This window comes from Pseudopodoces humilis, chromosome 16 (genome assembly GCF_049639895.1).
Source record: "Pseudopodoces humilis isolate 2021_Gansu_Grassland_sample_001 chromosome 16, ASM4963989v1, whole genome shotgun sequence".
Classification (NCBI taxonomy): Eukaryota; Metazoa; Chordata; class Aves; order Passeriformes; family Paridae; genus Pseudopodoces; species Pseudopodoces humilis.
Genome location: NC_142215.1, coordinates 17,295,613 through 17,313,022, shown reverse-complemented (window position 1 = coordinate 17,313,022; position 17,410 = coordinate 17,295,613). Strand labels below are relative to the sequence as shown.

The 17,410-nt window shown below is 41.6% G+C and overlaps 2 protein-coding genes across 4 annotated transcripts in view; one reads left to right on the top strand and one right to left on the bottom strand.

Annotated features, from left to right (window-relative positions):
- The window catches only part of NRG4 (neuregulin 4), a 54,766-nt gene that overhangs the window by 6,913 nt on the left and 30,443 nt on the right, over positions 1–17,410 (top strand). The window lies entirely within an intron of this gene.
- The window catches only part of TMEM266 (transmembrane protein 266), an 85,784-nt gene that overhangs the window by 66,755 nt on the left and 1,619 nt on the right, over positions 1–17,410 (bottom strand). The window lies entirely within an intron of this gene.

Sequence of the window (17,410 nt, the reverse complement as noted above, 5' to 3'; positions counted from 1 at the left end):
TGAGGGACTTGGTCCAAGCTGTGTGCAAGAAGGCCCAGCCCAGCCAGTCCCGTGAAGCAGCCAGTGCAGCCCTGTCAGCTGGAGCAGATTCCCACCTGCAGCACTGTGCTTTCCCCCTCACCTCTAACTGAGCCTCAACACATCACAGGGGACACACACACGGCCAGCGAATGTTTAAGTCTGCCTAGTCTGTGCACTACAAATTAAACAAGGCAACAGTTCTTCCCATTGGACCTGGAAAAGGGATAGGAAGTGAGGGCACTTTTTTACTAGAAGTAATTAAATACAAGAAGGATCAATGAAGTATGCAAGAGAAATACTTTCTGAAAATGTTAAAAAGCATTTAATCTGCACAGGCATGCAGAATTTTCAGAATGAAGCTATTTGTTTATTCATATAAATACATATTAAAATGTATTCAGCTACTGGTAATAAAATAAACATACATGGAAAGTAAAAATGTCCCATTTATCCTTTTCCTCTCAAGAATAGCTAACATCCATCCCTGACCAGCCCTCATCTCTTTTAAACTCAGCAAGAACAGAGAGGACTGATATTCTTGTCACATGAGGAAATGCAAAGCATCACAAGCTACTGAATAAATTTCAAAGAAGATGCAAAAACACCCACCCATGAACTCCCTTTGATTTAGAGGGAAGAACTGCCAGCTTGTGCTCTTCCACTGTAGCATCTAGATAAACTTAAAATCAACTTCTCAATTGCTAAAGGCTCACAGAGTTCACTTTTCACTAGGAAATCAATCTTATTGTGATTCAAAACTGTAAGCCTGGAACCAGCTTTTCCTGTGGCACACTAATTTGGTGCTACTGCTAACATACTAAGAAATCTATGTTGTGAAGCAAAGAGGATGGTACTCTGGGATATGAAATTTACCTCAGCATTCCCTCAGGTTTCTGCAATGCACTTTGAACCACAGACCTAAAGACACGTGGTAAAACTACAGTCCCAGAAGAACAGGAGCAAGTGAGAGGCACTGTAAGAACAGTAATATCTTGGAGGCAGATAAAATATGCACCATGGTTCAAACAGAAATGTTAATGCTTTGATGCTGTTTCAGCTGTTTGGACTTCAGTGCCTGACTGCCACTTCAGGTGTCTTCACAGGACTAGACCATGGCTTCCTGGACACCAGTTTTTCCTTCATGGAGGAGGGAAAGAATGAGGAGAGTGAAAAAACAAACAAACAAACAGACTTTCCCTGCCTTAGAAAAGTTTATTGTAATGATAAGACACCATGATAAGGGAAAGCAAACTGATCTAGCAGCAAATGGATCCCTGCCTGGGAGCTGGTCTTCTTGAAGAGGCCCCAAGAATCCCTGAGGTTCTGCCCCAGCAAGCTCCTGCTGTCACTGACACCACTGCCAGAAAATACAGGGCAGGGACAGGCACAGAAAGAGACCTGCCCTCAGCTTCTCCAGTAATTCCACAAGTAAACTTTGCAGGAACTGTTCTACCCAATATATCTACCCAACAAAATGGGAAGAAATAAATAGCATATACAAACCTCTCTTGTATTTTCAATTAAAAGTCATGCATGTCAATTCCTAGGCTGCTCTTTCAATATACAGCCGTAGTAGTTCCTTTGCAGTTAGGGAGATGATGGAGAGAAGTTATTCTCATTTAAAACACCTGGCACTAACTTCAAATCAGACCTCAGTGGCTTTTGCCAGTGTATTAGATAATTATAGCAAATAGCTATTAAAGGAGATACAATAATTTTCTGCGAACACTCCTATCGCACATGACAGTGTCTGCTGAAGAAATGTACAATGAAGCTTATACAAACTCTTCTACCCTAGAGCTCAGCACTGGGAATACCTAAAACATGTTTTAAAAAGCTCTGTTTAGTAACTATTTTCTTCAAAACAGAAGATGATAAAACAGGAAACCCCAACCACACTGCTCCACAAAAAAACCTTTGTCCTCTATCCTTCAGTATTCTGTGGCACCACACAGGCAGAAAATCTTTGGTCACTGTGTGACCCAGCTCAGCAGTCATCCTGCCACCCTCCTCAGCTCTATTTCAGCAGTATCTTCTTTACTACTTCAAGTCCCATGACCCATATCCAATAAGGAGGTTCTGTCTAATACAATGAGCAGATAAAAGGATGCTTTTCAAGCAAAGGTTATGCAAGGGATCCATACTGCAATGCAAGCCCAGAACAGTAAACAAATGTCAAGATATAAATAAAACACACTTTTGCTCTTCAACCTATAACATGTACCATTCACCTGCTTGTAACAGAACCATGTCTGTTACAGCTGCAAATACAGGCTTTTGTTAAGATTTATCAATTCATCTTTATTAAAAATAAAAAACCTCCAAAACTAACTACTTTACCAGCCTAGTCATTAAACATTTTTAGGAGATAGAGAACTCAGAAAAATATGTTCAAAACAGACAGATGAAAGCAAAGAAGCTACATCTGTATTAGCTTCTAGATTTAAATCAAGAAGAGCTGGCAAAACAGCTGTGAAAATTTTCAGAAATATTTTGTATACCACCATTGCACTAACCCCTTCAACCCAACCATTATCTGCTAAACAATCCATCAAACTCAGTCAAAGAATCGCCAGCACCTTCAACAGAATTTAAATAAGCTACTGAATATGTGCTCCCTAACTAAACACAAAATCCAAGACCACATAGGAAACAGATGCTAAATCTGGATTACTGTTCAAGTTTCTGACTTTTGGTCTACCTTCCTGTTGGTAAAAATTCTGCCCTTTCCAATAGAAAAAAAAGCCCCCACTATTGCAAGTGTAGGTTGTTGACGTTTTTTTAGATATATATGAAAATATTCAAAAAATAAAATTAATTGAAATCTTATTTGAATCAGAAATATAAAAATCAAAATCAATACAAATTTTCCAATAAACCAAGAATATCTGCAAGGAATTAAGATGATACTGGCATCAAGTGAGAGATTTACTGCACTTGTCACTGTAAAAACAAGCACTAGAAATGAGACATTCTGCTGCAAAGACCAATATGGGATTTAAAGGGAGAGTATCTTGTGATCCTTCATTTTTCATCTTCATCACTCCAAAACACTGGTCCTTAGTAAAACATTCTCTTCTTTAACTCTTCTCACTCTCAACATAACTCTTTTAAAAAACCATGTTGACAATTTACAGGTTATGAACTGTAGAGCTCACAACACTTGAAAAGTGGAGGGCAGAAAGCTTTCAGATGGTCCCAAGCATCTGCTCTCAGTGAGAGCTGACAAAGGAGTCCACTGCAAACTCCACTGTGGGCCACAATGGGAAAGACACCAAAAGGACAACCAGAATCCTATGATTTTTAAGGTCCTAGAAATTAACAGAAATGAACACAAGAAAGTTGGCCCATACTTTAGTTATTCATATACTACTTCGAAACACATTAGGTGATTTAGAAGGTGGTTTTCAAAATTATATAACCCCTGCTCCAAAGTACTTAATCTAATTTGAAGCATCATTTGCAGTAATAAGATCACAGTTTTGAACAAGTGAAGATTAAATACCTTATCAACATAGGCTGGTTTAATGGACCTACCACACGGATGCTGAACAGAGGACCTGTCAGGTGAAATTGCATGACAAGACAGCATGAGAAACAGGGTAGGATAGGATAGGAAAATTTCTGTCTTGAATCAAAGATTAACAAGGTTTTGACAACATATTCCATTAACACATAATTTCAAGAGCTGGTAATATTTGAAACGTTCTTCTACTGAGCACAAAACAGAGAGGTGTCCAAAGCAAGTGTCATGAGCTTCAGAGAATAATGCCACTCAGAAGCAGCCTCAGGCAGCAAAAATCCAGGCAGGCCAAACCACAGTTCACCATCAATCAAGAGCAGAATCCTTCAGGAATGTGATGGGACCAGGGCAACCAGTGAGATTAGATAATTTCACGCAGCCCCACACTTTACATACATTTCACCACTGCCCTGCCCACTGCTGCAGCTGCAGACAGAGCACACACAGCTAGAGGGCAGAACTGTTTTCTCCTGCTTTTAAAGAGAATGTGCCCCATTTCACAAGTCCCAAGGAATAGCTGTACTCTAGTGTGCTGTGTAACTGTAACATGCATCACATTTCACTCATATAAGGAGTCAATCCATTCATTTTCCATTAAATTAATATGCCTCCCTTTAGTCTGGTAAAAAATATATGGTGAGTCATAAAAACGAAACACACACACACATTTTCCCCATCTCTGCTTTCAGAGGCCATGGCTAAGTGAAAGAAAAGATTGCTTTAGTGTGTCCAGGCCAGTAGTTTTCCTGTCTGGATTAGCACTCAGGACTAGCACAGCTTGTGCTGGGCTTTGGGACTAGTTGCCAGGTGGCCCAATTTAAAGCTAACTCAGGTACAAACTGCACTCTGCAACACAGCACCAAATTAACTATTTAACTTAAACCCAGATCCATTTTCTGTACTTACTGAAAAACAGCAGCTGATGAACTATGGATCTGGCATTCTTTCACATGCAATAAGATTTGCTGCAAGTATCTAAAAATACACTTCTCGGCTGGCAGCCCAAGGAACCAATCAATGAAAGTTCAAGAGGTGCGTTTCACAGTCCAGATGTTCTCAAACTCTGCTCCATCAACAACTTACAGAGATGGCTGGTCACATTATGCTGACTTTTCTCCCCTTTGCTGTATCAGTTTGTGTCCAGAAGATGAAAAGCACATTTGAAATTCTTATAATATTTCACCTTAAACATCTCCTTTTGCTACAGTTAGCATAAAAATACCACAGCAAATCAGTGGAATGACAGGCTATCCCAGAGACAACTTGGTGGAAAGTACAAATCAAACTCGAAGCTCTACAGTAGTATGAACTTAATGAGAGCCCAGAAGGCAGAAAAATCACAGGATCCACATGTACATAAACACATTATATATAATAATGAAAAGTCCACCTGGCTGAAATGCTTTTCCTAACCCCACCTACTCACTTTGTCAGCAGATACAGTGTTGAAATTTGTGAAAACTGGGGAAGGGGAAGAGACCTTACCTACTTATTTAAGGAAAAAACTTAGTAGCATTTTCTAGGCAAATAAATTGTAATAGTGAACAATCTTACTAGATATTGTTTCATTAAAAACCCATGCCTGAATGATTTCCTCCAACACTTCAGTTGTACAGTATATAACTTAAGAATCAATTATAAATTATTACAAAAATGCAAAACTGTATCTCAGAGAAAAGATGAAAACTAATTTAAACATGCACTTATCCATGTACCAAAACAAACACAAAACTATCTAAGCTTGAAAACACTGCAAGACTGCTTGCACAGGGGGGGTACACAAACTCTAGCTATGCACATACAAATATTCTCATCCATCCTTTCATTTGGATGTTAAATTAGCAATTAGCATAAATTAAAAACCTTGACACCACACATGGTGACAGGCAACAAGGGAAGCAGCTCGGTCCAGCATGTAGGTCCAGTAGCTGCTGCTGCTCCATATAGATCTGTCCTTGCTCAAATCACAAGAATGCTTACACTTCAGTCCTTAGAGGGGAAAAATGAAGGGAACGTTTTGCTTGATACAAGGAATATCATTAGAAATTACATACCATGCAGCTTCATTGCCCTTAGCAGAGAACTGAAAAACAGGTCATGTATGGCATCTTTTATACATCATTTTTTATTTTGATCTTGGCTTGCAAGTCCTTTGTTTCTCCTTTCTTTGCAAAGGCACGCACTTCTCTTTGGAGCACAAATCTGTGAGCATACCCAGAGCAGCCTCTGAGGCTCTTTTGCTGCATTTTCCACGGAGCAGCCCTAATTTTGCCAAGTCAGAAGAATCACCAATCCATCATTTTTGCTACATGTTATAGAGCAGAGGACTAAAGCACAATTCTAATATTCAGTGCTTTTCCATGAAAAAGGTGCTCTGCAACTGAATCTGCTCCATCTTTCCTTCCCTAAATAGAACTTTTGCCCTTGGTTTTATGTCTCTGCTTGAGTCACAGGGCTGCTTGATGATAGCAGAACATGCATTACATTCTGTGCTTTTTTCAATCCTAAATAACCCAGACAAACTCCCTGCTTTTATTAAAACAATTGTATGCACTACAATTTTTCCCTAAACACCAAAAATTTCAACTCTTGCCCACTATGTCATTTAATTTTCAAGTAACTTTTCAGTACTCTATCCAGGTAGTCAATTTCTGTTATGAACAAGAATTCATTTTCACCTGGAGGTTCATGTCCCTGCAACACAGGTCAACAGCTTCATGCACTACATAAACCTTTCAGCCAATATTCTGCCAGCAGATTCCTTTACAGCCAGCCTTCTAAATCAGCCCAACTCAAAACTATTGCTGTGGCTATATGGGGCTCCGCTGCAAAGCAGAGAAGTGATTTCCTTAGTTCACCATCAGTCTTGTTGTCTGAGAGGTTACTGAGATCATGGATGCTGCTGTCTTGTTCTTTATTTTTCACGTCTTTTGGCAGATATATAGAGCAAGACGGATTCCTTTATGTATGATAAATGCTACAATCACTGCCATCTCCTTAGGGAAGGCAGAGTGCTGATCACAGCTCAAATGGTCATCCAGCTCATACGGAAAATACAACTTCTCTACTGCAAGGCAGGCTGATCTTCTGCAGGCTAAACAGTCACAGATACAGAACATGTGTTTTGATCAGCTGACTATGCTGCACTTGATACAAAAAACTATTACTTCGGGTGGGTTTGATCACTTTTGTTGCCCTTCAAGGCAATGATTTTATCACCTTACTGGTTTTCTTTTAAACTCCATCTTGGGAGAAAGAAAGTAAGATAAAACCCAGATGAAAAAGGTGTGTTCATCGTACCTGCTCCCCAGCTTGTACAAAAGAGTACTGTAGCACTGGGGATTCTACCAAGCTGACAGTCACTTCCAAACATAAGCTTACATAAACAAGTGTCCAAGGAACCTGCGAACTTACTTGAGCTCATATTCCCGGCACATTTGTAAAAATATCAGCTATTGACACTGCAGTCAATAATTTCATATTCCACCTTGGAATCTTTAAGGATTAAAAGCCCTGAGTAAATATTCGTAACGCAGAAATACTTCCTCTCCTCTAGATAAGCAATTTAAGGCGTGGTGTGCGACACAGAAAGACATGGCATTTCTCTCATAAATCCTATTTGCCTGTCTTAATCATACTCTTGTTCTCCTTCACTATTTATTTTCTTCCCTTTCTGCACACCAGCACTTTGGAAAGCTTCCAAACTGTTTTATTCTTCAGGGAATTTTCAGTTTGGTCTTTAATATGGTCTATGTTTAAACAGTCTATATGGTCCCAAGCATTGCTGCAAACACCCATACAAAATTAAATTCAATAAACAAAAAAAATGTCTTCAGCACCCTCAGAACTGCAGGTATGATACAGTCAGTGAGGCATGCACAGCATAAGAGGAAGTTTTACCATCCCAAAAGCTTTTACTGAACTCTGTTCTATTTAGTTCTTACATCCGCTGGATAACAGATGATTTAAAATACAAATATTCTATGTCATATACTTCAAACCTAGGCTCTGAATGCAAACAGTGCCATTATCTGCTTAACAAAGACCAATTATTCACTGAATAATCAAGCTACTGTGCAAATTCTGAATGCCTGTAATATGTTATTTGATAATATGGTGTCTTCTGACCTAGACAGTGCTGCCTACAGCATATAATTAAAGGTTTCAGATACATTTTGCTCCTCTTCTGCCAAATGTTGTTCATGCAGTATGCTTTATATACTCAGTGAAACTAAGAGAAAAACAGCCTTTTTCAGACTGAAGTGCTTTGTTAAACCATTTAAACACAACCAGCAAAAGCTACGAGATCAGATGGCCATCGGAAGGAAAGTACCACTGCTATCAGTTTCTCTTCCAATACCAAATCCTCCATTTTATAACTTAATATTTTGAACACTGGCCTTCCCTTTTTTCTACCTTCATTCTAGGAAAGAACACTTGGCATTGCCTTATGATAATATTACAACCAAGATCAGTATTTAATTTCATTAGACATTACCAGGAGAAAAAGCTCCTGCCCCACACAGCCACCGACAAAAAGAGAGTATGTTTAAAAGTGACTTTTAAAGCTTGTGAAATACAGAGGCATTAGGGCATAAAGTCATCTCTCTCTTGACAAAATGAACTGTGCAAACCTGTATTTCCCAGTCAATTTGTCCCCAATACCTTAATCCTCATTTGGAGGCATGAAGCAGAAGAAAGCTCGCTGACTTCACGTCTTCACTCAGTTCATGAGATCTCTCCATCAAGGCAGCCTGACAAAGCACCAGTTAACAGTGCTCTTAGATGAGGCTGTGGAACCCTTCTTACCAGAGATACACTTCATTTAACCCAGCAAACATCAGTCAGATCCCAGCTGCGGCCAGTCACCTGGGCACTCTGAGACCTGGCTGCATTTCCAAATGCTTCAAACAAATAACCAATCAGTCTTTTTTTGCTAGTTCACTGTACCCAGTGCTTTCAGATTCGGGCTTTGGCAGGCTACCAGCTACTCGGACTGCAATCTCTTCCCCAGAAAAAGGGAAATCTTATACTGAAAGTAGTTCTTCAAAAGCAACAAACCTATATATACTTCAGAATGAAGTGGTGCAGTCAGGTAAAACAACCAACTGCTAATGGAAAAAACACCAAGTTTCTTTCCGTCACTCCCAAATTTCAGAAAAACACAAGGGAGCTGCTGACAAGCATTTTTAATCAAGAGAATGTAATTAATAAACCAAATGTCACCCTTACAACCGGACAGAGTCCGTAGCTCGAGATTCAAAGGGTTTTAACAGTCCCTGAGCTCCTATTCCATGGGCTCATGAGGGAATCCTTTGCCTGGCACTCCAGGCCTTCCCAGAATTTCAAAGAATACTTTCATTTACACATCAAAACTCCTGCCTTCTGGCAGGATAAGAAGCCTGGGTACCAGCCTAAAAGCAGCACTTCAAGACAACTCTTATAGTCTCTTGCTTGTCTAGAACCGTGGCTTTTTACCTGCACAACAGTTACTTCTTTTTCTACAGCAGAATAATAGATGCAGGAAGATGGCCAGTATCATTAAACCAAAAACCTTTAGAATCTTTAACTAAATATAATCTTTTTCAAATGTCAGTCATTATGGTGACTATTCTGACTTCTAAAACCAGATAGAAACTGCCTTACCAGTTACTTCTAGCTCAAGAGAAGCAAACTACTAAAGGAATTCTTCCTCATTTCCACATTAAAAAACAATAGCAGGGAGACAAGTTTGGTGAAGATGTCCACAGATCTCACTCAGCATGTCACATTTAGATTCATCATAGATTTTTTTTCCTACAACAAAATCCAAAATAAAATATATTCCAGAAAACTTCAATATAAGTCATATGACACTATGCATTTAAAAACCCCAACTACTACTCAGGAAGTACCCTCTGATGTTCTGAGCTAAAGAACTGGGGCTAAAAGAAAAGTTCTAAAGTTTTCTGTTCCACTCCTCCTTTTTTTCTTCTTCTTCTTTTGAATTTGAAAAAAAAATCCACAGAGCAGAAGTCACTCAACAGAGCAGTGCAAGGTGCAGCTCAGCAGGGATTGAGCAGCCCATGGTGTTCAGTGTCAGCAGAGCTGGCTGCCCTCAGTGTTGCTACAACAGGGGCTTGGCTGTAGATCACCAGGAGATAGACCACAGCTCTCACTAGACTCTAATAGCAGCCATGAAAAATTTTCTCCCCAAATCTACTCAGAATTTTCACTGTCAGCCTAGTTTCACTGCTGTGTACTGACATTTAAATCCCCATTTTAAAATACTAAGAAGACATACTTATGCAGAAAATATCTGTTCAAAAACAGATCCTTCGGAGAAAATCTCAAACTCAGGAGCTTTTTTTTGAAAACTTAAAATGAACTTTTCTCATTGCAAGTTGCAGTACAGAGCGAAAGTTTTTCATAAAGCTATCTATAGCCCATTAAATAGGCTCTTGCCTATTTAGGAAGGAAGGAAAAAAGGCAAAAAAATCTCAATACTTACAATATTTAAAAATTTGACTGCACTTCTGTTCAAAACAAAATGAAAACTTTAAAGAATGCAGTGAACAAACTCTAGCAACTCTCCTCCACAAAGACAAAACTCTTCCTTCCAGCCCACAAGCACTTTCACATCACGTATCACAGTGGAATCACTGCAGCAGTACTATATAATAAATATGCATGTAACAATCAAAAGTGAGGATCCCTGATCCAAACAGCAAGGAAGATTGTTTCAGATAAATTACTTTTTTCTGACTTATTTTCTACTTGTTCCAATTTAAAAATATAGACCTTTCCATGTGGCTACATGAAAAACAAGCCCTTGACTCACACAACAGAAAATGTACAGAAGTTAACCCTCTTAAGTATAAAATAAATCTAATTTTAAAAATGCTGTAGAAGGTACTCTTGTCTGCAGATAAGGTATCAGAATATTATAGCATAAATATCACATAATTGTTTTTTACAGTGGTACTCCTTTAGAAAAACAGAGGAAAGATAGGTTATTACTGTTTCAATGCTTGCAGTGTGAAATGTGATAACAAGATATATGTCCTCATGGTGCCAAGGACAGTAAGAATTCTTTTTGCCAGTGTTGATCCTTGATATGCAGGTAAACAATAAATACCTAGGTATACCCAAAATGCACAAGACATGAATTAACATCTGCTATGCATTTCAAGAGACTCTGTGACAAGCTTGTGCTAGGATGCAAAAATTTCAACGCAATTTTTCATGACATACATACAGTATTATCTCTATAACTAAGGGGTTCCTAAGCACCTATCACCATTCACTTTATTCTCATTAAAATGTATTTAGACTGCAAATCCTCTGGGACAGGACTCGTCTTTTATCCATACTTGAAGAGTCTACTGTTCACAATGAGGATCCCAGCCTCAATCGCTTTAAATACTAGCATAGCACAAGTTGGTTTTTTTTAATGTAGAAGATTGAAAATATTCAGAAAGAGCCCTTTGTGTTCATTCTGCACTAAATTCACATTTACAGCTCAGTATAAACACTTCAACTGTCATTCTAGTAACAGTTTCACCTACCTAAGAAATTCAAGATGGGGCCAAATTTGCCTATGTAATGATTTCACAGTAAGTGGCAACCAGATGGACAGCACACTGCCATATGCTCCCCTTTGCTCAGAGGTGGAAAAGTGAGCAAATGTGAACCACAAAAAAAGAACAGAGAGTAGGGAGAAAAATATCTCTGCAGTGTACCCATTAGTTAATGTACACACCCTTTCCTACCAAGAGCACGCACCAACTTACCTGCTCCTTGTAGCTCAGGATCTGAATTCAGGGGAGCAGTGATTAGGGCAGCTCAGAACAGCAGCTGTGTGCAGCACAAGCTTTGCTGGGAGGCTGCTTCAGCCAGCAGTGGGGCATTCCTGAGAGGAGCCAGTGCACAAGCATGGGCAAGGGAACCAGCACCAGCATAGCCCTGAATGGGAACAAGGATTTCCCCTCCATGGGGCAGCCCCTCTGGAAGCTGCACTCTTTTTAATGAAGTATCAAGAGCCCAGAGGCTCAGAAGTTGTGCTCACTCCGCAGCCTTCTCTCAATTTTTTTTTTGCCCAGAGATAACACATTGTCAAAAACTTTTAAGTAAACCTTGATGCTGCCTATGTCTTGTACTGCTCTTTAGTTGGAGGAGACAATCTGGCCATATTATGTCTCCAAGGAGTACCTGCCCTTTTGAGCTAGTCCTAAAAATAACACCTTTCCAAGTTAAACATATCTGTTTAATTATACTACTGCCCCTGCTCTGAAAGTTCTTCTTCTTAAGTCTGAACAGAAAAAAAAAAAAAAAAGAAAGCATTCAGATTTCTGGAGGTGGCAGCTAGTAACAGAAGAAAAACATCAAATATGTGCAAGAAAAATCTTTCAGATTGGCTTTTTTAAATATACTTGTGCAATTAATGTGAACTTTCATCCATATCTCACATTCCTGTTAAAAAGTTGCTTTCAAAGCTGTCTACTTTTACCATCACAGATAAAAATGTAATTATCTACTATATGTGGGTTGTAAAATGCAGGCAGCTATTATATACAGAGAAAAATTATGCACTGCTTGCTGAGACACACCACATGCCCCATGTTTACATCCTGTATGTTTGCTAACTTTAATTATTACAGACAGGAGCTGTTTAGTTCACTTAAAGAAGAGCTTTCTTTACATTTGTATCATCAGCTACACTGGTAGTCCAAATGGTTGCTTTTCTATAAGAAATTATTTGATAAACTTGACCAAAAGCATTGAAGGAAAAATTTTAAAATAATTCAACAGTAAAAGTCTCACTAACTTCAATAAAACTTGTATTTTGCTATTTTTACACACAAATTTTCATTTTCTATTAGTGGAAAAACCTGGTAGGCACACTTAAATATCAGACACATAACACTTTCCACTACAAAGACTTTCACAACTTTTTTGAGAAGCTCTGACACTTGCCTCGTCTGCAGGCAGCCTTTGAAGTTCCCTGGAACAGCAGAGACGCTCTTTGTCTCATGGCAATCCATTCAAGTTAAACTGAACTGTTTTCCTATGCTGCTTGCTTTTTTTAATCGAGTATTTGGTGGCCTCTCAAAAGCCAATCCAAATGGACACAAACTCCCTGTACACAAGGGCTGGGCACCTGCTACCTCTGACAGAACAGAGGCAAGTGTGCTGTGAGCACTGGAGGCTGCTGAGGCTAAAAAGCAGAGGCAGGACACAGAGCAGAAAGGAGGGTGAAACAGGTCAGACTTCACCTGTTGTTCCCCTACACAAAGCACAGAACCCAAAGGTCCTTCCCCTTGCTCATCCAGGAACAACCTTACCAAGTAAGGCCATTACCTGAATTAGAAATCACCTCTGAAGGCTCAAATCCCATTTAGGGATTTTTTAAAGTCAACAAGGGAAGTTTATACCTCCAGGTAGTGTAATTTTACAAAAAAAATACCCAAACTAGACACACACACAAAAGGGGCTAAGCCTCCCAATACCAAGGGGTTCCATGTTAGAAACTAATTTGCAAGAAGGCTATTTGGGCTTAAAGTAAAGCTCTTGAAAATTCAGAAGCACCACGTTTAAAACAGCCCTTTAGCTCCATTTGCATTAATCCTCCTCTCAACTATTAAGATCACATCTCCTTCCTGCAAATCATTGTCTCATTCAGTGAGCACGGTGGCTCATAACACAGAACTGTATCTGCACAACCCTAAATCAGGTATTTGCTGACTTACAGGTCTAACTCTGCAACAAATGGATTTGAACATATATTTTCAAAGATAGTTTCATTTGTGTGTAATGCTATAGGCTCACACAGTGCTTTACAGGTGCAAGTAAAGATACAAAAATTGCCCCAAAGGAATTTTAGTTGAAACATATCAAAGCAACACTGAACTCGAAACATGATAAAATGCAAGTGAGACAAAGGAATAAATCAATAAATAAGCTGATGTTGCATTTTATTATTCTCAGTTGATGAGCATTATTAACAAGTATCGTTAGAAAACCTCCACTGCTACTCGAATTTACAAGAAGGGCTGACTTCACTCCATCCATGCAAACCCAGTGATTTCCATGGGATTACATGAAAGTAACAGGCTTCACTGGGACCTTGTAACTAAATTAAGAATTAAACCCTAATACATCAATTTGTCACACCAAATCCTAAGCCCAGCAAATGGGTGGGCTGAAATATGACAGAGACTGACATAACCGTGCTGGCTGCCAACAACACACCACCTAAGAATTTGGAGGAAAAAAGGTTTAAATTCACCTTGGACAGAAACCTCTAGAGCCAAAGAATGAACAACAGTAAAGTTCTACCCCAGAGCAATAAGAAGCCAACTTTTACTATTCTTTTACTCTACTTCTCTTGAAAATGGCATTTCACCAAGTATGCTCATATCCACCTACATTACAAAAATACTCCCAAAAGTTCAGAAATTTTTTCCAAATCAAAAAACTGAAAACTCCCCATTTTCCAATACTGCTGATTCCAGGCTCCTCATATTACTGAACCTAACAAGAGTTTAACATCTTGTTAAGTGGCAAATATTCTTCAGCAGCACATACTATCACTCTAGAACCAGCAAGGAGAGGAAAAGGAGGAATCAAACCTCAGTCCTCTCATACACCAACTAGCAACATAGAGTCTTCAAATGGCACTTCATTAATGACACTTTTGATGTTAACAGATGTGGCAGAAAGGAATCCAGCTCAGTCTCCTATGTCAATTTTGATTTTGCAGTGCTCATAGGGATAAGTACTTTTTCTGTTAGTTATTCCCATTGTCCAGGAAGCAGTTTAGCTGAGCGCCACTATAACTGAAGTAACCCCATTTGTTGCTTTCATAAAATATGCAGTTTTGCCTTACATAACACAATTAAATTAATTCTTGAGCTATTTCCAGGTAATGCAACTAATTTAAACACATATTGATGACACAAAATTTTAAGAATGTAAATTTTAGTCGTGTCGGGATCTCGTCGAGCAATGCTGTTTCTCCTCCTAACTCGGACCTAATCACACGTAGTAACAATGAAACCATGCGCTTCATCCTTCTGGAGATTTTTCTAGTTCTGTCCCTCCTCGCTAAAACTAACCTGTGATGCACTATTACTGCAGTGTCAGACTCCGCAGTGTAGAGACAATCAGAGACAAACAGCAAGCTGCCAGGTAGCCAGGTTTGGCAGAGTCACCACTGAACCCAAGTTCAGCACAACAGTACTGGGGGCCAGGAGAGGCAAAGTGTAATGAGCTGCAAGCGTCTTGTGCAGGGCACCTTCAGATCTGTAATCAGGCTTACATCCAACTAACCTTTGGGAAAAGGCACAGTGAGAGGGGAGACAGCTACACTGTGTGTTATGTTCTGCATTTATGCTGTCAGTCACAATCTGAAAACACTTCAGTTTGAGTAGCAGGCTTGCACTGGTACTCACACTGCAAGCATATGTAGTTCACACCTTAATTTTCTTACTGGCCTCTTCGAAAACCAGGTTGAGTTCAGGTATTTATCTCACCTAGTACAGTTCTGTGACTGAAATAGCTGATGTGTACTCTTGTCTCACGTCCTTGCTGTCCACTGCTGTCTTTAGCATAATTACTACCTGCTAATCACATCAAACTTTGTGTGCAATTCCCACCTCTTTTCACCCTTGAGGCAAAAACAGCATCTTGCCCTAAACAATTTCGCAACACCTAGCATCAGGACAGAGCTGCAAAAATTCCACTTTGTTCAGAACTATAAAGGAATGAGTAAGATGAGTATGTGCATGCATTGCTTCAGGAACGGGCTCCTCGCTCACACAGTCCCCTCATTGACTGGAGGAACACTCTTCCCAGCATTTAGGAACCATAACACGTTTGAAGCAGCACACCCTTGCTTCTTATTCTGCATCCTCTGTACATGAGGAGCATTCCTCCCCTTCTCTGCACAGAGTATTCTGCCTCACACACGTTTTTCCCATACAAGACACTGGGTGCACAAAGCTAATTGCAGTATCTCATTACAAAGCACCTATGTGCTACTATTGTGCAGTCTAATTTATAACCCCCACCTAACATGACTGTGCTCGCAATAACCCTTTAACAAGCGTCGTGCAGGAACTTGCAGCATCTCCACAGAAGCTATCAAAAAATGATTATCAATATTGTTGCATCTAATCCACACTTTGTTAGTAATGTTATTACAGTACATTAAAAGTACACAGGTTGCTTACCCTTCTTTGTGCAAATTCCAGTAATAAGTGTTGCAAAAATAGCAGGATTCCTAAGAGTCACATAGCAAGGCAGTAGTTTCTGACCATGTGCCTATAACAGGTGCCCTGCATTCAGACAAATGAGCCCTCTCTGCTGATTGAATTCACAGCTGTAAAAACCCCTACACAATTACTCATTTGACTTCTACACATACAATCTTCTGCAGCTGTTACAATTGGCGTCAGGTGCATGCTCTAATACAGAGCTTGTAGATCGGTTTGCTCTTTTACCTGCATGTAAGAAATTCTGGAGACACACTTAGCAGAATCTTTTCCTAACTTCAGTTTACTAACAAGCTTAGAAACCATGCATGTTCATGTACTGCTACTTTTAAGAAAAGTTATTATGACATACTGTCCCGTTATAGCTCATCAATTCCCACAATTTAGATTTCACCTCTACAAATCTAACAAAACAAGGCCTATTAAGTTTATTACATTTTATGGAAGGCAAACCGAAAATTCCCTAATAAAGAGAACTCTAAAAGGATTTTGATTCCAGAAAAGAAACTACTATTCCTTTTCTCATTGGGGCAAGCAATGATGCTGCTCCAAGACAGGGGTTTTCCAAGAAGCTATGCAGCACCTTACAGATACAAAGTACTCTTGCGTGAAGACACTGCTGAGGCACCACGCCGTTGGGTGGGTTTGCACACACAGACAATAAAAGCAACTTTCACGCTCAAGCATTACCGGGGCTGCTCGTATTCGGGATGCGTACATCAGAAGTTGTCCAGCCCTGCCCGTCCGGAGGCGCGCGGGCCGCGCCGACGAGCGGTGCCGGGGGACTGCGATGCTTGAGGCGCTCCTCAGCTCCGAGAGCCCCCCTCAGCCCCCTTCACTGCAGGAGTAACTCCGGCTGCGACACCGCGGCCCCGCAGTACAGGCTGACGCGACCCTCACACCGCCCCCGGCCGGGCCGCGGTTCGGCTGATCCCGCGTGAGGGGGCTCAGGCTCCGCCGCAGGCCGGCCCGCGGCACAGCGCCCTCAGGCCCCCGGCCCCACCGGCAGCAAGTTGGCGGGAGGCGGTGCCCGCCGCCAAACTTTGGCCGCCGCGGAGGGGATCCCCCACCAGCGCGGCCCCCACCACCGCAGCGCGGGGAGCCCGCCGAGCCGCTCTGTCCGACCCCGGGGGCGACAGGGCACGCGGCTGCCCCGGGAGGCGGGGGGACCGGTGTCTCCGAGCCGCGCACGGCCACGATGGGGCACGGCGCAACCTACTGCCCGCGCCGGAACGCGGTACGGTCCCGCAGCCCGGGCACGGCAGAGACCCGCTGCCCGCGCCGGGGCGCGACAGACCCCCGCTGCCCGCGCCGGGGCACGGCACAGACCGGGGCTCCCCGCACGTGCCTGCTGCCCGCGGTACCCGCTCCGCCAGCGCCCGGCGCGCGCCCCCCGCGGGACCGGCGGCCGCGGGGGGAGGGTGCCGGGACCCGCCCGCGCGCGATCCCGCGCGCGCCTCCCGCCGTTACTGCCGGGTCGCCGTGGAAACGCGAGGCCGGCGCGCGGGTCGGTCCGCGGGAGCGGAGGGGGCGCGCGTGCGTCCGCCGAGCGTCACGCGGGCGCGGCCGGGCCAATCGCGGCGGCGGGTGGCGCGCGCTGTAGTACTACGGG